Source organism: Pristiophorus japonicus, chromosome 4 (genome assembly GCF_044704955.1).
Source record: "Pristiophorus japonicus isolate sPriJap1 chromosome 4, sPriJap1.hap1, whole genome shotgun sequence".
Classification (NCBI taxonomy): Eukaryota; Metazoa; Chordata; class Chondrichthyes; family Pristiophoridae; genus Pristiophorus; species Pristiophorus japonicus.
In genome coordinates this window covers 274,891,268-274,910,552 of record NC_091980.1, presented here as the reverse complement: position 1 = coordinate 274,910,552, position 19,285 = coordinate 274,891,268, and positions in this window count along the sequence as shown.

Genomic DNA, 19,285 nt, shown 5'->3' with positions numbered 1-19,285 from the left:
ATAACTGTAGTAAGACATCCTTGCTCCTGTACTCAAATCCTCTTCCAATGAAGGCCAACATACCATTTGCCTTCCTAGCTGCTTGCTGCATCTGCATGTTTGCTTTCAATGACTAGTGTACAAGGACACCCAGGTCCCTCTGTACATCAACACTTCCCAAGCATTCACCATTTAAATAATACTTTATACTTATGTTTTTCCTACCAAAGTGGATAACTTCACATTTATCCACATTATACTGCATCTGCCATGCGTTTGCCCACTCATTCAACCTATCTAAATCGCCTTGCAGCGTCTTTGCATCCTCCTCACAACCCCTAGTTTTGTGTCGTCAGCAAACTTGGAAATATTACATTTGATTCCCTCATCCAAATCATTTATATTATATATTTTGTGAATAGCTGGGGCCAAAGCACTGATCCCTGTGGTACTCCACTAGTCACTGCCCGCTACCCCGAAAAAAAAACCGTTTATTCCTACTGTTTCCTATCAGTTAACCAATTTTCAATCCATGCCAATACATTACCCCCAATCCTATGTGCATTAATTTTGTACACTAACCTCTTATGTGGGACTTTATCAAAGGCCTTCTGAAAATCCAAATACACTACATCCACTGGTTCTCCCTTATCTATTCTATCAGTTACATCCTCAAAAAACTCCAGCGGGTTTGTCAAACATGATTTCCCTTTCATAAATCCATGTTGACTTTATTTAATCCCACTGATATCCAAATATGCTGTTCTCACATCCTTTATAATAGACTCCAGCATTTTCCCTACTTTTGATGTTAGGCTAACCGGTCTGTAATTCAGTTTTCTCTCTCCCTCCTTTTTTAATTAGTGGGGTTACATTTGCCACCCTCCAATCTGCAGGAACTGTTCCATAATCTATAGAATTTTGGAAGATGACAATCAATGCATCCACTATCTCCATGGCTACCACTTTTAGTACTCTGGGATGCAGATCATCAGGCCCTGGGGATTTATTGGCCTTCAGTCCCATTAGTTTCTCTAGCACTATTTTCTTACTAATAATCATTTCCTTTAATTCCTCATGCTCACTAGACCCTTGGTTGCCTAGCATTTCTGGGACGTTATTTGTGTCCTCTTCCGTGAAGACAGATCCAAAGTATTTATTTAATTGTTCTGCCATTTCCTTGTTCCCCATTACAAATTCTCCCGTATGTGTCTGTAAAGGACCTACATTTGTCTTCACTAATCTTTCTCTTTTTACATACTTGTAGAAATTTTTGCAGTCGGTTTTTATGTTCCTTGCAAATTTACTCTCATACTCTATTTTTCCCGTGTTAATCAACCTCGGTCCTTTTTTGCCGAATTCTAAACTGCTCCCGATCCTCAGGCTTGCTACTTTTTCTGGCAACTTTGTATAACTCCTCTTTGGATCTAATGTTATCCTTAATTTCTTTTGTTAGCCATGGTTGGGCCACTTTTCCTTTTGTATTTTTACACCAGAAAGGAATGTATAACTGTTGTAATTCATGCATTCGTTCCTTAAATATTAGCCATTGCCTATCCACCATCATGCCTTTTAATGTATCTTCATAGCCAATTCATTCCTCAAACCTTAGTAGTTTCTCTTGTTTAGATTTAGGACCCTAGTTTCAGATTGGAATACTTCACTTTCCATCTTAATAAAGAATTCAATCATGTTGTGGTCACTCTTCCCTAAAGGACCCCACACAACAAGACTGTTAATTAACCCCTTCTCAATTACACAATACCCAATCTAGGATAGCCTGTCCCCTAGCAGGCCCTTCAACATACTGGTCTAAAAAACCACTTTGTACACACTCCAGGAATTCATCTGCCACAGTATTACCACCAACTTGGTGTGGCCAATCTAGATGTAGATTAAAGTCACCTACGATTACTGTAGTACCCTTGCTACATGCATCTCTAATTTCCTATTTGATGCCGACCCCTACACTACCACTACTGTTTGGAGGCCTGTAGACAACTCCCACCAATGCTTTCTGCCCCTGCTCCTCAGCTCCATCCAGACTGATTCTACATCTTGATTTGCTGAGCCAATATCCTTTCTCACTATTGCTCTGATTTCATCCTTTACCAACAGCACTGAATATAAAGTTCTGTTCAAAAGGCTGAAATTGGACAATTTAAGCTCTTGATCCAGGTCTGCATTGTATTGAACAAAAGCTAGGAGTGGAGACACCCTGATCAGTGGGAAAAGTGGATTCAAAACATCGCAAAAGATTACATATCTTCTAACATTTCTGCATAGGCAAGCTACTTGGTGGAACAGTTGAGAGTTATTTTTTCACCTCAAAGTATTGCAGTGTTTCACCATTTGACAAAGTCCTGTATGCGATTTCCAAGTATGAATTACCATTAAATCAGCTTGTCTTTTCTCTCCAGCATCATTTTAGCTGACCTACAGACAATAATATCCCTTTACACCATTTCTAGATTGGAGTGACGCGTCACAGGCTGCTTAGCACACCCACATTCGCTGCATTTTGGCTAACAGGTTATAGAAGTGCAAAAGCAAAATACTGCGGATGCTGGAATAAATACAGAAAATGCTGGGAAATCTCAGCAGGTTAGGCAGCATCTGTGGAGAGAAAGCAGAGTTAACATTTCGGGTCGATGACCCTTCGTCAGAACTGGAGAATGTCCAGAAAGAACACATTCTTGAGAAGCACTAAAAGGGGAAGGGGGAAGAACAAAAGGGAAGGTCTGTGATAGGGTGGAAGACAGGAGAGATTAGAGAGACAAAAGGGATAATGGGCCAAAATGAAATGGTCATGCCATGAGTTAGAAAAACATTAGTCAATATAGGGTGTGAATGGCAGGATAATGACCAGCTGCCATTAGAGACAAGGAGAAAAAAAGGAACAGGCTCGGGGGGGTGGGGGGGGGCGGGGAAAGAGCCAAAGATTGGCAGCTGTTACGCTCTGAAATGATTGAACTCGATGTTGAATGCAGAAGGCTGTAAAGTGCCTAAACAATAGATGAGGTGCTGTTCCTCGAGCTTGCATTGAGCTTCATTGAAACAGTGCAGGAAACTGAGGACGGAGAGATCAGAGTGGGAATGGAGTGGAGAATTAAAGTGGCAGGCGACTGGAAGCTCAGGGTCACACTGCCAAAGTGGATAACCTCACATTTTGCCACATTATACTCCATCAGCCAAATTTTTGCCCATCTATATCCCTTTGCAGATGGGTGTCGTCCTCACAATTTGCTTTCCCATCCATCTTTGAATCATCAGCAAACTTGGCTACATTACACTCAGTCCCTTCATCCAAATCATTAATATAGACTAAATAGTTGAGGACCCAGCACTGATCCCTGCAGCACCCCACTAGTCACTGTTTACCAACCGGAAATGACCCATTTATCCCGACCCTCTGTTTTCTGTTAGTTAGACAATCCTCTATTCATGCTAATATATTACCCTCAACCCCATGAACTTTTATCTTGTGCAATAACCGTTTATGTGGCACCTTATCGAATGCCTTCTGGAAATCGAAATAATCCACTGGTTTCCCCCTTATCCACCCTGCTCATTACACCCTCAAAGAACTCCAGCAAATTTGTCAAACATGATTTCCCTTTCATAAAATCATGCTGACTCTGCTTGATTGAATTATACTTTTCCAAATGTCCTGCTACTGCTTCCTTAATAATGGATTCCAGCATTTTCCCAACGACAGATGTTAGGCTAACTGGCTATAGTTTCATGCTTTCTGTCTGCATCCTTTTTTTTAAAAAAGGTGTTACCTTTGCGGTTTTCCAATCCCCTGTGACTTCCCCAGAATCCAGGGATTTTTGGTAAACAATCACCAATGCATCCACTATCGCTGCAGCCACTTATTTTAAGCCATCAGGTCCAGGGGACTTGTCCGCCTTTAGTCCCATTATTTTACCGAGTACTACTTCTTTAGTGATAGTGGGCTCAAATTTGGCCCAACCCTTTTTTCGGCACACTCAGATGCGTCAACTTTGTGGGCTGAAAACAGCGCCAAAAAAATCTCCACCAATTCTGGCCGCTGTGTTGCCTCCCCCGGGGCTTGGCGCAGCATGGTCAGTCGATTGGGGGGGCGGAGCTAGGGCCCTGTGCCAGAAACAGTGCCGGCTGCTCTCCACATGCGCGTTGGAGTTTGCACACATGCGCAATAGCTCCTGCGCCCAGCCTGTGTGCGTGCTGCAGCGTGGGACCTGATGTGTCCTGCCCCTATCCCAGGCAGAGTGGCCTGACTGAGTGGGGTAGAACACTGTCTTTCAGGTCTCACATTATGTTCAAAACAAGCTCAGGTGGATGGGAGGTAAGTCCAAGGTTACCAAGTTAAATAATTTGGGATGGTTTCAATCCAGTTCTTGTTTACTGTTAGCCCGTAGTACAAAATGACCAAATAATTCCAGGACTTGAGCATATAATCAAGGCTAATGCTCATGAGCTGAACGGCTGTACACCATAGCTGACCAGAAACTGCCGCTGGAATATCTATCTCTATAGTGAAATACCCAGTGGAAGTAGAGGTTCCATGTCTCCATTGGCAGATTGGCAGTTTATCATAGAAGTCATTTTCTGCTTGGATGTCGGCGGCCAGATCCCTGTGCTCTCCCCGGTCGTCCGGCACCTATCCCCAGCCGAGTGACCTCCCGCACCAGCCAGCCCGCTGACTTCCCGGGCTGAGTTTTGATAGGAAGGTAGGACTTAGTTTTATTTTTTATTTCTTCTTGAATGTTTTTATGCTTCTTCAATGTTGTTGTGCTTTGTTTAGTGTTTTGCAAGGTCCTCTCCGCTTCCCTTCCTGTCCCTATCTCTGGCCGAATGGTCTCAGATGTACCTAACTGCGCTGATTTCTTAACTCTCCACAAGAGTTTTCTGTGCAGCCACAAGTGGCCACATACGCTGGCCTAAGTTAGTTTGGAGCAATTATTAGCTGTCCAAAGTGGCCTTAATGGCCAAAATGGGCATAGGTGGCTGGTAACGCCCCCTTTTGAAAAAAACTAAACCGAAAAAAAAATCCTAACTAACTCACTTACACTGGCGCAAATTGAATGTGCAAAATGGGGATTTTTTTTTTTTTTAAGATACTCCAGAAAAATCAAGTTGCTTCAAAAATAAACCATAGCAACTCCTGGGCAAATTTGAGCCCAGTGATTGTATTCAGTTCCTCCCTCTCTTATAGCCCCTTGATTATCCACTATTGGGATGCTTTGAGTGTCTGCTACCGTGAAGACCAATACAAAATATTTGTTCAAAGTCTCTACCACTTCCTTGTTCATTATTAATTCCCCAGTCTCATCCTCCAGGGAACCAACATTTACTTTAGCCACTCTCTTCCTTTTTAGGTACCTGTAGAAACTCTTACTGTCTGTTTTTATATTTTGTGCTAGCTTACTTTCATAATCTATCTTCCCTCTTTCATTTTTTTTAGTCCTTCTCTGCTGGCTTTTAAAAGTTTCACAATCCTCTGCCCCTCCCACTAGTCTTGGCCACTTTGTTTGCCCTTATTTTCAATTTGATACCATCACTTATTTCCTTAGTTAGCCACAGATGGTTATCCCTTCTCTTAGCCTTTCCTTCTCATTGGGATATATTTTTGTTGAGTTCTGAAATATCTCCTTAAATGTCTGCCACTGCTCATCAACCGTCACACTTTAATCTATTTTCCCAGTCCATTTTAGCCAACTCTGCCTTCATATCTTTGTAGTCTCCATTATTTAAACTTAGGACACTGGTTTGATATCCAACTTTCTCACCCTTCACTGAATTTGAAATTCAACCATGTTATGGTCACTCATTCCTAGAGCATCCTTTACTAGGGGATCGTTTATTAATCCGATATTACACAGTACCAGATCCAAGATGGCCTGCTCCCTGGTTGGTTCCGCAATGTACTGTTCAAGGAAACTATCCCGGATACACTATGAACTCTTCCTCAAGGCTACCCTGGCCAATTTGCTTTGTCCAATCAACATGAAGGTTAAAATCACCCATGATTATTACCATTTCTTTTTTGCAAGCCTCCATTATTTCTTGATTATTATTGCTCTAAATTGTTTAACATCTAACCAGCAGAAAATCAAATATAAAGAGTAAGCCACGTTATTGAAAAGGCTGAGGATTCTGCTTTATTAGATGTAATTCAGACCAACAAAATTTTGCCAACAATTTCTCAAACTGTACATCTTAGAATTTCAGCGCTGTATTTAGTCTTTATTTTACCATCACAATCATCAGCATTTCTTTAGATTGGATCTATTCTCAGGAAAGATTTGCCATCAACAAGTCGAATTACTAGGAAAATGTTTGTCGTCTGTAGAAAAATGTTTTTGCCCTATCTGCCATAATTCTGGCACTTTTTCTAGCAAATTGCCAACCACATGGCAGGATTGGATCGAGATTCGAAAAAGGTTTCTGTAGAATACACTTCAAGAGGTTAAACAAACTTGGTGGAATATCCACATTATTTGTTTCAAATCAATAAAGTTAACACAACAGCCTCTCAGAAATAATAATGGCAAAACATTTGAAGTAGTTTGGAAAAAGGAGTAAGGAATGCCCACAGGCCCCTTGCTTTATAAATAAAGTTTTCCTTCAACAGCTGCCTCTGTCCAGAAATGTTATTCATAATCTAGGACACTGATGATCAAAATATTTACTAGAAATAGAAAAAGGAAAACCTTTAATGTTACTTATGGTCTAAAGATATAATTATTTCTATACTCCACTTTCTTGGGTACTGTAAGACCATGCTACCACTTGTCAATATATCGATGTGTGCATGTCTATTTTGTCTGTGTCATTATGTGCCCCTTCTGTTTTTCTGTGTGATGTGGTCAAAGACTCCCTCTGGAATAACACCCAACGTCTTCCCTTTTGTGTGCTGATATGTTTTGATGTGTGGTCTGCTTACCAAAAGGATAGGTTACCTTGGATTCTTTATGAAGGTGGATCTCTCCTCTTGTTTGGTGTCTTTTTAGTTATTGGGTTAAACTATATGGTAGGTCAGCCTGATGTCTCCATGAACAGAGACCTCTCTTGGGGATGTCACTAGTGTGGAGGGCAATATATCTGTTGTTGGGAGACAGGCAGGAAGGCACAAAGAAGGACGAATGATAAAATGTTAAGTGATGGCTATAGTGTCCAAGAAAAGCCCACAAATGTGTGAAGTGCATGCCAAACAGTGGTAATGACAGGAGGAGGGGCCCAGGAATGGGTGAGGATTGTGCCAGGCAGCAGAAGTAAGGCAGCGATTCATGAGCAGGTGAAGAATCAGTGAAGGAAGGCCCTGTGTGGTGCAGTCATGTGATTCTGGGGCAGAAAATTATGAGGACAAATTAAACTGTAAAAAAACTTCACATTGACACCATTAAATACCTTCAGCTAGCAGTAAATACCTTCAACCTTGCAGCTAGTTGAAGGCAGAAAAAGAAAATGGTGTGAAGAAGAATTTTAACATACTAGAATCCAAAGATTTGTTTTTAAACATGCCAAGATGATCGGTCTTTTATCTGCTAATTAGATCTAGATTTTTAAATTTTAAACACAGCACCCAGTTAGTTATCTAAAAGCCCAATCTATCTTTCTGTTCTCTTGACCATCTGCAACTAATACATTTAAGATTGACAGATATAGACGACAACCTAGTATACAACCTGGAAACATTAGGGGCCAGACTTTGGTGCTTACCAATGGTCCGCCGAGTTCCCAGTGGTATCGCGGCGGTCCGTCGTTTTTCACATTTGGCACACCGCCGAGACATAAGGCCTCAACTTTGGTCATCTTTTTGGCGGTGTGCCAACGTTGAGTGTGTGTTGTGCAGCGGGCGATCTCGCAGAATGGAGTCGAGCCGGAAAAAGGCTTTCCTCGATCGACGGTATAGCGGCGCACTGTGCATGTGCAAATTTTTTTTTCTCCAAACTTGTATTTCGCCGTGATTTCGTGGGTCAAGGATCACCTGCGCATGCGCAAAGAGTGGCAGTGAGGAGAGACAGTGAGAAGGAGCAGTGAGGCACGCGAAGGCTGCTGCTTTGCTTCTTAAAATAAATCATAATAATTAAAGAGGCTAAGAATAACTTGTGTTCTCCTCCAAATGCTGCTGCTTCTCTGCTTTTCCTGATTTTTCACAATTTCTCCCCATTTTTAAACAAACAAAATAACCTCCAGAAATCCTTCTTTGCCTCCTTTAAAATTGACTTTTTTTCCTGTGAATACAACTGCAGTGCTCTGCTACAATGCTCCTGCTGATCTCCAAATGCTGCTGCTTCTCCTGATGTCCAAATGAACGCACCGCGCACTACCGCCCACTTTGCTAAGCATAAAAGCCCATTTTCCAGCAAGGTATGCTTCAGGGTGGTACATTTGCAGTGAGTGACCAATGTTGGGGTTTTCGGCAGTATGTCGGGTCTTCAGTGTCGGCAGACGGTGCGCAGATTGTTCGGCGGTATGTCAGTCACCAAAGTCGCACTGGGCGACATGTTGGTGGTTTGCAGCTGTTTTTCCACGAAACTTCCAATTCTCGGTAGTATGCGGGCACTCTGCGGGCGGTAGTGGCAGTATGTCCACCAAAGTCGGGCCCTAGGGATTTAAATGGCATATTGGAGGATGGGCTTCTACGAGGTACTTGCAGCAATTCTGTCCAAACTTCCACTAGACACTATTAGCACTACTTTTATCGTGGTTCCATAAAATAATAGGCAACAAACCCCTAAGTGAATGCAAAAAATAATTGTGCAGTAAACCAGTTATCAAGACAAAGTAAAACACTGCTCCAAAAAAAAAATCAGCTACGTAATTATACTTGCGCTTCACAGTAATGCAAGAATTTCCAAAAATGGAAGCCAATCACGTATCTTTTTGATTTGCTGTGTTTTTAAAATGAGTCATGAGTCTTACGGAGAAAGTCACTGTAAACATGTTCAAATGTACAAATTCTAGACAAAAAAAGTTCACTTAAAAAAGATTTAGATGCTAAAATTATTCATTTTAACCAGATCAAACAGTAGATTTATACAGCAACTAGCTTTGAATTTTTGATCACTAAATGGAAATATTCATTTATTGCACCAGGTATTTCTGTGCAAACGAATGCAATTGGGGACATGCAACAAAACAGGGCTGTGTCAACAAACTATTTTGGTAATCATTTTCTGAAATGAAAAAGAAAATATCTGGATACATTGAAGAAAACAACTTGTGTTGCTAATAAGGGGTTTAACAACAAAGCCAATGTAATATGCAACTGCTACCAGTTTATATTTAGCATTCCACTTGCACCTAGAAAACTGGATCAAAACTGATGTCATAAGTTTCCATTTACCGAGCCACTGATTTAAATCACGGAGAGCATAGTTTACAGGATTACCCTGGGAGGTAATTAAATCACTATGCTTAAAATTTACAGCGTAAGCATCACTTGTAACAATTTCCCATGGCCTCAGCAGCCAGTTGCAACTACAGTCTTCTAAGTTACTGTAACACAGTAAATTAGGGTCTCCAAAGTTTATGGAGTAAAGAACACCAGTTTTCAATGCTTGCACTTTGTTCACTCTTATTGGTCTGCAAAAACCTCAACGACTAAATAATTGCCAAGCGTTCTGCTTCTCAGTCCAACAATTGTGTGTTTAAGATAACAGCCCCTTCACTTGATTACTTTCACCATACCACAGCGATCTGATCTTTACAGAAGACACCTCAAGTCGCTGGAGATATATCACCAACGATATCTTCCCAAGATCCTGCAAATCCTCTGGGAGGACAGGTGCACCAACATCAGTGTCCTCACCCAGGCTAACATCCACAGCAGTGAAGCACTGACCACACTCGATCAGCTTCGCTGGGCAGGCCACATAGTTCGCATGCCAAACACTAGGCCCCCTAAGCAATTGCTCCATGCGGAGCTCTTTCACAGCAAACAAGCCAAAGGTGGGCAGTGGAAACGTTACAAGGACACCTTCAAAGCCTCTGTGGTAAAGTACATCACCACTGACACCTGGGAGTCCCTGGCCGAAGACCGCCCTACGTGGAGAAAGTGCATCCGGGAGGGCGTTGAGCTCTTCGAATCTCAATGCCGCAAGCATGAAGAGGTCAGGCGCAGGCAGCGGAAGGAGCGAGCGGCAAATCAGTCCCACCCCACTTCCCCCGACGAATATCTGTCCCACCTGTGACAGGGTCTGTGGCTCTAGTATTGGACTGTTCAGCCACCAAAGGACTCACTTTAGGAGTGGAAGCAAGTGGCGTCTTCCTTGATTCCGAGGGATTGTCTATGATGATGACAAAGTCAAACCAAAAGTTTGGATTCCGAACATAACCAAAGTGACGATCTTTCTCTTAATGCCCCATGTCAAAAAATACACCAGCAGAAAGTCAACACCTAAACAAATTAGACGGTTACTGCAATTTCGATCAAAAATGGAAAAACACTGCAAATTCAACTTCAGTCAGTACAAAACTTGGTCACCAACTGTCATTTGGGCTCTCAAATGTGGCCATGCCATCCATTACATCAGGCAATTCAGGTGATTGGATTTCAATACACATCTGATTAACAGAACTATCCTCCGGCTCATGTGGAATTCTATCCCAAATCACTTCACACATTTCAGATGCTGCTGTTACTCAATAAATTCTTAAACTTACAACCGACATTGAAAACCTTTGACCTATTCCAGCTCGTTGGCTAGTTACTATTTTTACCAATTTCCCAAAGTACTTGCTCACAAGCACCATTAGCTAATTCAAAATATCACTCATGATAGAAAATTGCTGTTGAAGACCAGCCGTAGAACTTTAATAAAAGCATCAATTTATTTTTCTTCGCACTATGATTACATAATTACGTTTTCCCCTACTTAGATTACAAAAATAGGCTAACCAGTCTCCCATGGCACTGTTCGCGAGCTGAGGAAGCCACATACTCAAGTAATCCGTATCCTAGTGAGCAAAGAATTATCTTCTGGCAAATCTGTCTTCCTGTCACATGATTAATAGAAGACATAACGGTCATAATTCTCTCATCCTGTCGAATGAGATAAGTAAACGGTACAAAGTGAAACAACTTTCATAATGGATTTATCCAAGGGTGGAATGAAATTTCAGATTCATGATTCATTTAATCTGAACTTTCCATCTTCTCATCATATATCTTTCTCCAGAAACACATGGCGTTGTTTTTTTTTTAAATCAGTTCCTTGGATCCATTAAAACTTTTTCCTTGTAAGGCCTTCCTCAGAAATGTATTCCATGTGTCCATTACTCTGTGAACATAGTTCTATCTGAATTCCCCATTTACTCTTAATTTCAAAAGTATTATAGTTTTTGATCCCATCATCAGTATGATTAATTTATCAACTTTATCATACCTCTTAATTTTGTAAACTTCTGTTAAAATACTTTGTGATCTCTTTTCACAGAACATTCACAACTTTAACTTTTCCTCAGTTTAGATTCTGGAGATATTAAATCTTTGTTATACAGGGCTCAAATTTCCCCAATGCCTTTTTCTGGTGCCTCATCTGAGGTGCGCTGCTTTTGTCCGCCTCCAAGCGCGCCGAAAATCTCCCCTCACCCCCCCCCCCCCGATTCCGGCCGCTCCCCAGCCTCTCCTTGGTGGTGGCGTAGCGTGGCCCAGTGCTGAAAACAATGCCAGGATCTCTGCACATGCGTGCTAGAGTCTGCGCACGTGTGCAGTAGCTCCTGGCAGGCTGAATCGGAGTGCGCGCTGCAGGCTGTGTGGGAGGAGCCCGAAGCACGCCGTCCCAAGCCCTGGCTGAATGGGCTCCCTCATCGGTGGCCTGCTGCGTTCCCTCAGGTAGGACTTCTATTTTTTAGTTGTTATTTATTGATTGATTGATTGCTCATTACTTTGGTCTTGGTGCTTTAGGTGCAGGGTTCCTTCTATTTTTTTTTACTTGTTAAGCAATTGCTTATTACTTTTTGTGCTTTGCTTAGTGCTTGGTGCAAATATACTGCTTTGTTTAGCGCTTGGTGCTTTAAATGTATTTATACTTCTTTAATGTTGTTGTGAAGGTGTTTTGTGCTTTGCAAGGTCCCCTTCCCCCCCCAAATCTCTGGCCGCTGATTTCTTAAGTCACTGCAAGATTTTTCTGAACGTACAAGAGTGCTCACTTACACTGGCCTAAGTTAGTTTGGAGTAACTTTTAGCTGGCTAAACTTGCTTAAATGGCCAAAACAGGCACAAGTGGCTGGTAACACCTCCTTTTGGAAAAAAGAACTAACTCACTTACACTGGCGCAAATGGCCAGAAATGAAACTAAAAAGATACTCCAGAAAAATTAAGTTGCTCCAAAAGAAACAGAGCAACTCCTGGGGAACTTTGGGCCCATTGTACCTTTCACGGTCTCAGAACATCCCAGAGCACTTCAGTCAATAAAGTATTTTTGAAGTGTAGTCACTGTTGTGATGTAGGGAAATGTGGCAGGCAAATTGCACACAGGAAGGTCCCACAAACAGCAATTAATTAAATGACCAGATCATCTGTTTCAAATGATATTGACAGAGGGATAAATATTGGCCAGCACATAGCAAACTCGACTGCTCTACTTTGAATAGCACCATTGGGACCTTTTGTGTCTACCCAAAGGTAGATGGGTCTCGGATTAATGTTGCATCCAAAAACCCTTATGGTTTGGTGACTAATATTGTGCACATTACCCCAACTAGAGTCTAGCCAGTGCCCAAAATAGTAGCCCTGAAATTCCGGCCTCCCTAGGTCCGTACAGAGTTCCTATGGATCCAGGAAGGCATCGGAAATGCTGGTTTCCAGCACGCAATGCGCATGCGCTAGAAACCGGCATTTCCGATCGGTCAAGTTTCTGGCTTGACAGATGGCCGCATCTCAGGAGCGAGGACATTTGTAAGTGGCAATTTCTGATATTTACACTTCCAAATGTCCTCAAAAATCTTGCGCCTGAAAAAGCAGGTGCATAGCTTACTTTTACAGGCGTAAGTGTTTTTAAAAAACACAAACATAAAAATTATTGAAACATATTTTATTAGAAACTCTCCCCTCAACGGTAAGTTTATTTTAAAAAACAGGAAATTATTTTTTTAAGACATTAGTAACTTTAATTTAAATGAATGCAGTGTAATTATTTTCTAGTTTTTTTAGTTAGTGTTTTGGGTGTTTGGGGCTGTGTTTCAGTGTTTCATAATCAAAGTAAGACCCTGTGGAATAATAGGACCCTGTGGAACTCCTATTACTATGATACTTTACCTGATTGGCTGTCCAGAGCCATGTGACTCCAGCTGTAGACCTGCGCACGCATCGACATGCACGCACTGCGAATCGCAGTCGAAGGAGGCCTCAGCATCGGAAAGTCGAATGTGGACAGCAACTTAAGGTAGGTGCATTTTTTTTCCTCTAAAATGCCCGCGGGATGGCCAAAATGGAATTTCAGGGCCAGTATCATCTCTTTTGGGTTATATTCTGTGCTTCTGCTCATGCAAGCCAATATCTTGCTTAGGTTTTTACAATCGAGCGGTAACTTATCCACAACAACCCCAAATCCCTTTTCCTATCTGTACGCTTTATTTAACAATGCCCCGATTTGGTTTCTCACTTAAATCGAATTATTTTACACATATTTACAATGAACAGTGTTTGTCTTTTCAACTAGTTTCCAAAAAAGGTCCAACTCCTTCTGAGTCAGGTTGTATTCTCTCAATATTTGCTCCTTTTCTGATTTTAACATTATATGTACAAAGAAGCATTATAGTCCACTAGTTTTGTTAAGTAATTTTGCAACTCATGTTTTGCTGTTGGATGATTGCTGTTGGAACACTTCCAGGCATGCAATGCAAAGCAAAACTTAGCTTACAAAACAGTACCAATGAAAGATGCAATCATCCAACAGCAAAACATGAATTGCAAGGCTCAATAATTGAATGAAAATAAAACCTACACTATGTAAATATATTAAGTGTTGAACACACTCCCAAACCATTTATTTTATAGTGTAGATGATATTCATATTCCCCATCATCAGTTATTCTCTCATTTAATACATAGACAGTTGGATCATTCTCCTTCTCCAGTAATACAACTACTTTTAATAATAATGAAAGATCCACATGGCCACGTACCTGATAACTGGTAATTTCTAATGCTTAGAACCATGCAAAATTAAATATTGCAAAATCTAAAAGTGGATTGTATATTTCAGTGGGGAGTCTAAAGTCTAAAACTAGATGTCTTCTAATAATTGCAATATCAACGATGCAATAGAAAAAGTAAACAAATCACAGTCGTGACAGTTGTTCCTGGCTTGAATTCACAAGCATGATGAGCAGCTTTCATGCCCACAAATTAAAATGAGCAACTTGGAATCAGTGTGATACTCATAGCACCTTTCTGTTAAGTTCCGTTCATGTCAATGATTGTGAAATTTGTAATCTTTTTACAAGAAATTCAATTCTGCTCACACTATCTCCACAATATTTTTCCGCATCATTTAGAGCGGGGCAACTGAATCAAGAACTGATTCTGTGCAGAAACTAAAATGGTCCACATAAATATTACCCAAATCACTCTTTTCACATGCAAATATCCATTTCAAAATCCACACGTAAATATTTTCACTGAAATCTTATTTTACCAATCAACATACATTTCTAATACTTTGATAAAAAGGCATGCAATACTTAACATTGCACACAGCTGTTTATAACTGGCTCCAATATTATTTACACATCACGTTACCCCACTCAAAGTACAACAAATATTCCACTAGTCTTCATTATGTAATCCTTATAAACATGGAGTTCCAAAACGAATTAAAAGAACTGCCTATTGAATACATCTTCACATTCCCCCGATGGGTAAAAGTACCATCCTGAATGGCAGAGCGCCATAAAAACCAGGAGTATGTGTTAAATCAGTTACATCTCAGCTGGGGTGCAAGGAAACCAAATCCTTGCAGGTCTCGCATTCCTGAGGAATATCTAGTAACTTTTGGTGGAAAATGCACACGTGGATAACGGGCAAGGCCAAGATTTTGCTCATTTTTGTGCCCCCAAAGTTGAATTGCCTGAAAGCACTGAGTCACGAGGCTTACGTGTGAAGAATGCCCACTTGGTATCAGAAGGCGGCCAAACAATAGCGGCACCTTATCCCAGCACAACTTACCACTGCCAAGAAACAAGAAAATTGGAGGCAATGTAAGGGAGGAGAACATACATCTTAATTCGTTGTAGAACACCCAAAGGATAGCATGATGAGCAGATATAATACACCAATAATGTATTCCCATCTTAGACCTGCATCATTAACAATTCTAACTTTCCTGTAAATCTCCATTAGAAATGGTATTCCATTAACTATTTGGTATCTTGCATAGTGGATGTTACATTAAATGAGCTTGTGCTGTTCTATTTCTCACCTTTCATTGTCCAATTAAAATATTCTCCCTTATGTAGTAGAGCATCTAAGTTACCTGTTCAGGGCACGCTTACAGTAATTTATCATATGACCATGTTACTGATAAATATGCTTTAATTTCTAATCAATACAGCCAAATTTGGACTAATTCAAATCCATCAAAAGCCAAAGATTATGGTTTAGCAATCTCTAACCCATCTATTTAAGGCTACAGATAACACAATCTAAAATTTCTCACTGTCCTCAAAATAATCCTTGTACTGTAAATAGAAAACAGCACATTTTTAAATGTTTCTTTTTTTAAAAACTAAAGCATTTCTCCTTAAGCAGAGACAATAATTAGCTGGGTTTTTTTTTAAATTGAGGAAGACAACTGTACATGCAACACGAGTGCACTATACTTAGAATCATTCACTGTAATAATAAACTACACAAATCAACCACACAGTAGAAACAGAAACCTACACTACCTTGCAATTTTCTGTGATATACCATCATCATCATGGGCGGTCCCTCGACCGAGGATGACTTGCTTCTACACGAGAGTTCACAGATGTTGCAATGAAGGACCTGATATTCTAGTCCTGAACTCCAGTTGAAAGGGTGGAAGATGACAGTGCGTAGATTTTTTTAAAAAAACGTGTGGTGACCGTTACACATCAGCCACCACACGGGCTTGACAGAGCTAGGCCTTTATCCAGTGGCAAGGGTTAACTAGGACAACTGGAGACCTGCTCTGCTGCGCACACATATCGCAGTGTGGGCAGGCCAGTGTTGCCCCTGGGCCCTCGGCTCTTCTGGGCTCCGTACCCTCATTTGCCGCTTCTCCGCCACGATCTCTTGCCGCACCTCCGCCACAAAACACTCGCCGCACCTCCGCCACAACCTTCCCGCTCCTCTGCTGTGCCTGGGTCTCGACGACGTCACCCAGTCGCCCACCTCGAAGCCGTCGCATACCTGGACCAGCTCATGTTGGAAGTTGTAGTGATATGCCGCTCCAGCTCTTATACTTCCCGACCTGCAAGCCCTGGAGCATCATGGCCCCCCGACCTACGAGACACCATCTCTGTGGGTCGGGAAGTATAAGTATATCCAAATACACTACATCCACTGGTTTCCCCCTTTGCCATCCTACTAGTTACATCTTCAAAAAACTAAAAGATTTGTGAATCACGATTTCCCTTTCATAAAACCATGTTGACTCTGCCTGATTATATTACGATTTAAGTGCTCCATTACCAAATCTGTGCTGGCATTTCTTAATTAATCCACACTTGTCCAAGTGACTGTTAATTTTGTCTTGGATTATCGTTTGTTATGTATTGTCCATGTACATTAAATGTATAGTTACAATGGTGCACCACAAGGAGCACTGTGGTGGGAAACCCAAAAGTACCTGCGAGACAGAGTATAAAAGGCTACCCACCACATCTGAGGGACACTCTGGAGTTACACAATAAAGGACCACGGTCACAGCAGTTACTACAACACCAGACTGTGTGGAGTCAGTGAGTTGAGTGCTACATACATCACAAATTGGCAACGAGGACACGGACAAGCTCTTCACGCAACCATGGCTACTTTGGACATGCTAAAGGATTTCACAGAGGGTAATGACTGGGATGCCTTTACGGAAAGGCTCAAGTACTATTTTATAGCAAACAACCTAACAGGGACACGAATGCACTGATAGAAGTGCAAGGCGATATTGCTGTCCAGTTGTGGCGAGGAAGTTTACCGTCTCGTCAGAGATTTGCTGGCACCCGCGAGCGCCAAGGACAAGTCATATGAGGAGTTGATTGAACTCATTCGTAACCAACTGAAACCGAAGGAGAGCATCCTCACGGCCTGGCACAAATTCTACCACCACTGCAGACCTGAGGGCCAGGATGTCACAAAATATACTGCGGACATCAGGAGACTTGCGGCGCCGTGCGATTTTGGCACACACCTTAACGAGGCGTTGCGAGACATCTTTGTTATGGGGATTGGCCATGAGGGTCTCCTTCACAAGCTGCTATCTACTGAACCTACATTCAGCCTGCAGCAAGCCATCACAATCAGCCGGGATTTATGACCTCGACTTGCAGCACCAAGCAGATGATCCACACGGTCTCGAACCCGGCAGGTACTATTCACAGGATAGCGTCCGTCACAGACAAAACTGCAGAACGTGGCTCTGCCCAGGGCAGAAAGCACGGACCTCAGGGTCCTGGAACTCGAGAGTCCGCCGAGGGGGCGCTAATCGAGTAGCACCATGCTGGCGCTGCGGAGGAAGCCATGGGGCTCACTGGTGCAGGTTTGCGGAGTATACGTGCAATACCTGCCACATGAAAGGCCACCTTCAGCGTATGTGCGAAAGAAACACGACTCACTCTGTGGCTGAGGAGACGGTAGATGATCTGCTATCCAGCGAGGAGCATTACGGTTTGGCTCGACGGGCATCCCAGCCCCAGGTAGATGATGATGCGTTTGGACTGTATACGTGTACAGACGATTCGGCCCCAGTGATTATGGAAGTCAAGATTAACGGAGTCCCAGTGAGTATGGAAGTGGACACGGGGTCGGGTCAATAGCTGATGAGTCAGGAAACTTGATAAACTGTGGATCAACCCAGCTGCACGACCCAAGCTGGTCCCGGTCACGGTGAAGCTGCGCACCTACACCAAGGAACTGATACCTGTTCTTGGCAGAGCGGATGTGCAGGTATCTCACGGTGGCGCGATGGGCCGACACTACTCAGCAGGAGATGGATGGGGAAGGTCCGTGGGAGCTGGGAAGACTTAATTCCTCCACAGACCGCTGTCCCCAGTGTTCACAGGCAGAGCAGACCTTCGGATCGGATGACAGCGAAGGAAGCGTGTGTGGGGTTGGGCAAAGCAGCGGCGGCCATCAACTCTCCCCTGCAAAGTCTGAGAGTGAGAAAGCGGCGCTGGAACCAGCAGCAGTGCCGACCGAGCTGGAGGAGAGAGGGGGAGAGCAGGCAGCAGCTCGGTGGATTTCTGGTAGCGCCCGATCTCCCTCAGAGCCACCGTGCCAGGTCTGTAGCGATGAGGCTTCGTCACTCCGCTCGTGACCGGAACGCTCTTCCGGGTCACTTTGGTTGCCAGCTGTTTGCGGAGAGAGAGAGGGAGAGCAGGCAGCAGCACAGCGAGTTTGTGGCAGCAGAGTCCTGCAGAGAGAAGTAGGCAGGCACCAGCAGAGCACTTAAAATGGCAGCGCCCAGTAGAAACCGCGTGGAAAAATCAAAATGCCGTCTTAAAAGGGAAATGTACCCGGGAGTCTTAAAGGGGCCTTACACCGTTGGCGGTCCCCACAGAGAGACTTTTGTAAGGGCAAGTGAGTCAATGATTACTGTTATTTGTATGATGACGTGATTTATGACAAGAGTTAATATTTTGATGCTAAAATGATTACTGTGATTAAAATGATTGAGATGATTGGTGAAAAGAGTTAATATCACAATGCACAGCTAAAAGGATTAATGCGATTTCTGATTTTATGTAATTTATACAATTGTTCAGTGGTTGCAGACAAGCCGCAAAAGGCAACTATTTTCTGAGAACAGAGGCAACGCACCAGTTGCCATACCGTCTCAGCGCAGCCCATTACCTCGGGCAAAAGGGGGCAGTATGCCGCCACCATACCTCACCCAGTGGAGTTGAGATTTAATAACTTTTCAGTGTACCTGCAACCTTTTGATATAACTCTTCAATGCATACTAATATACTGCCCATACTCCTGCTTTCTACTGGAGATGATGTTTGTGTACTTGTATCACCCATGTAAGGACTGCAAATACAACCTGCTTGCACCAGATCGCAAGCATAATCTCTACATCGGGGGCGGGAAAAAGAGGGAAGTGGATGGTCATGGACTCTCATTCACAAA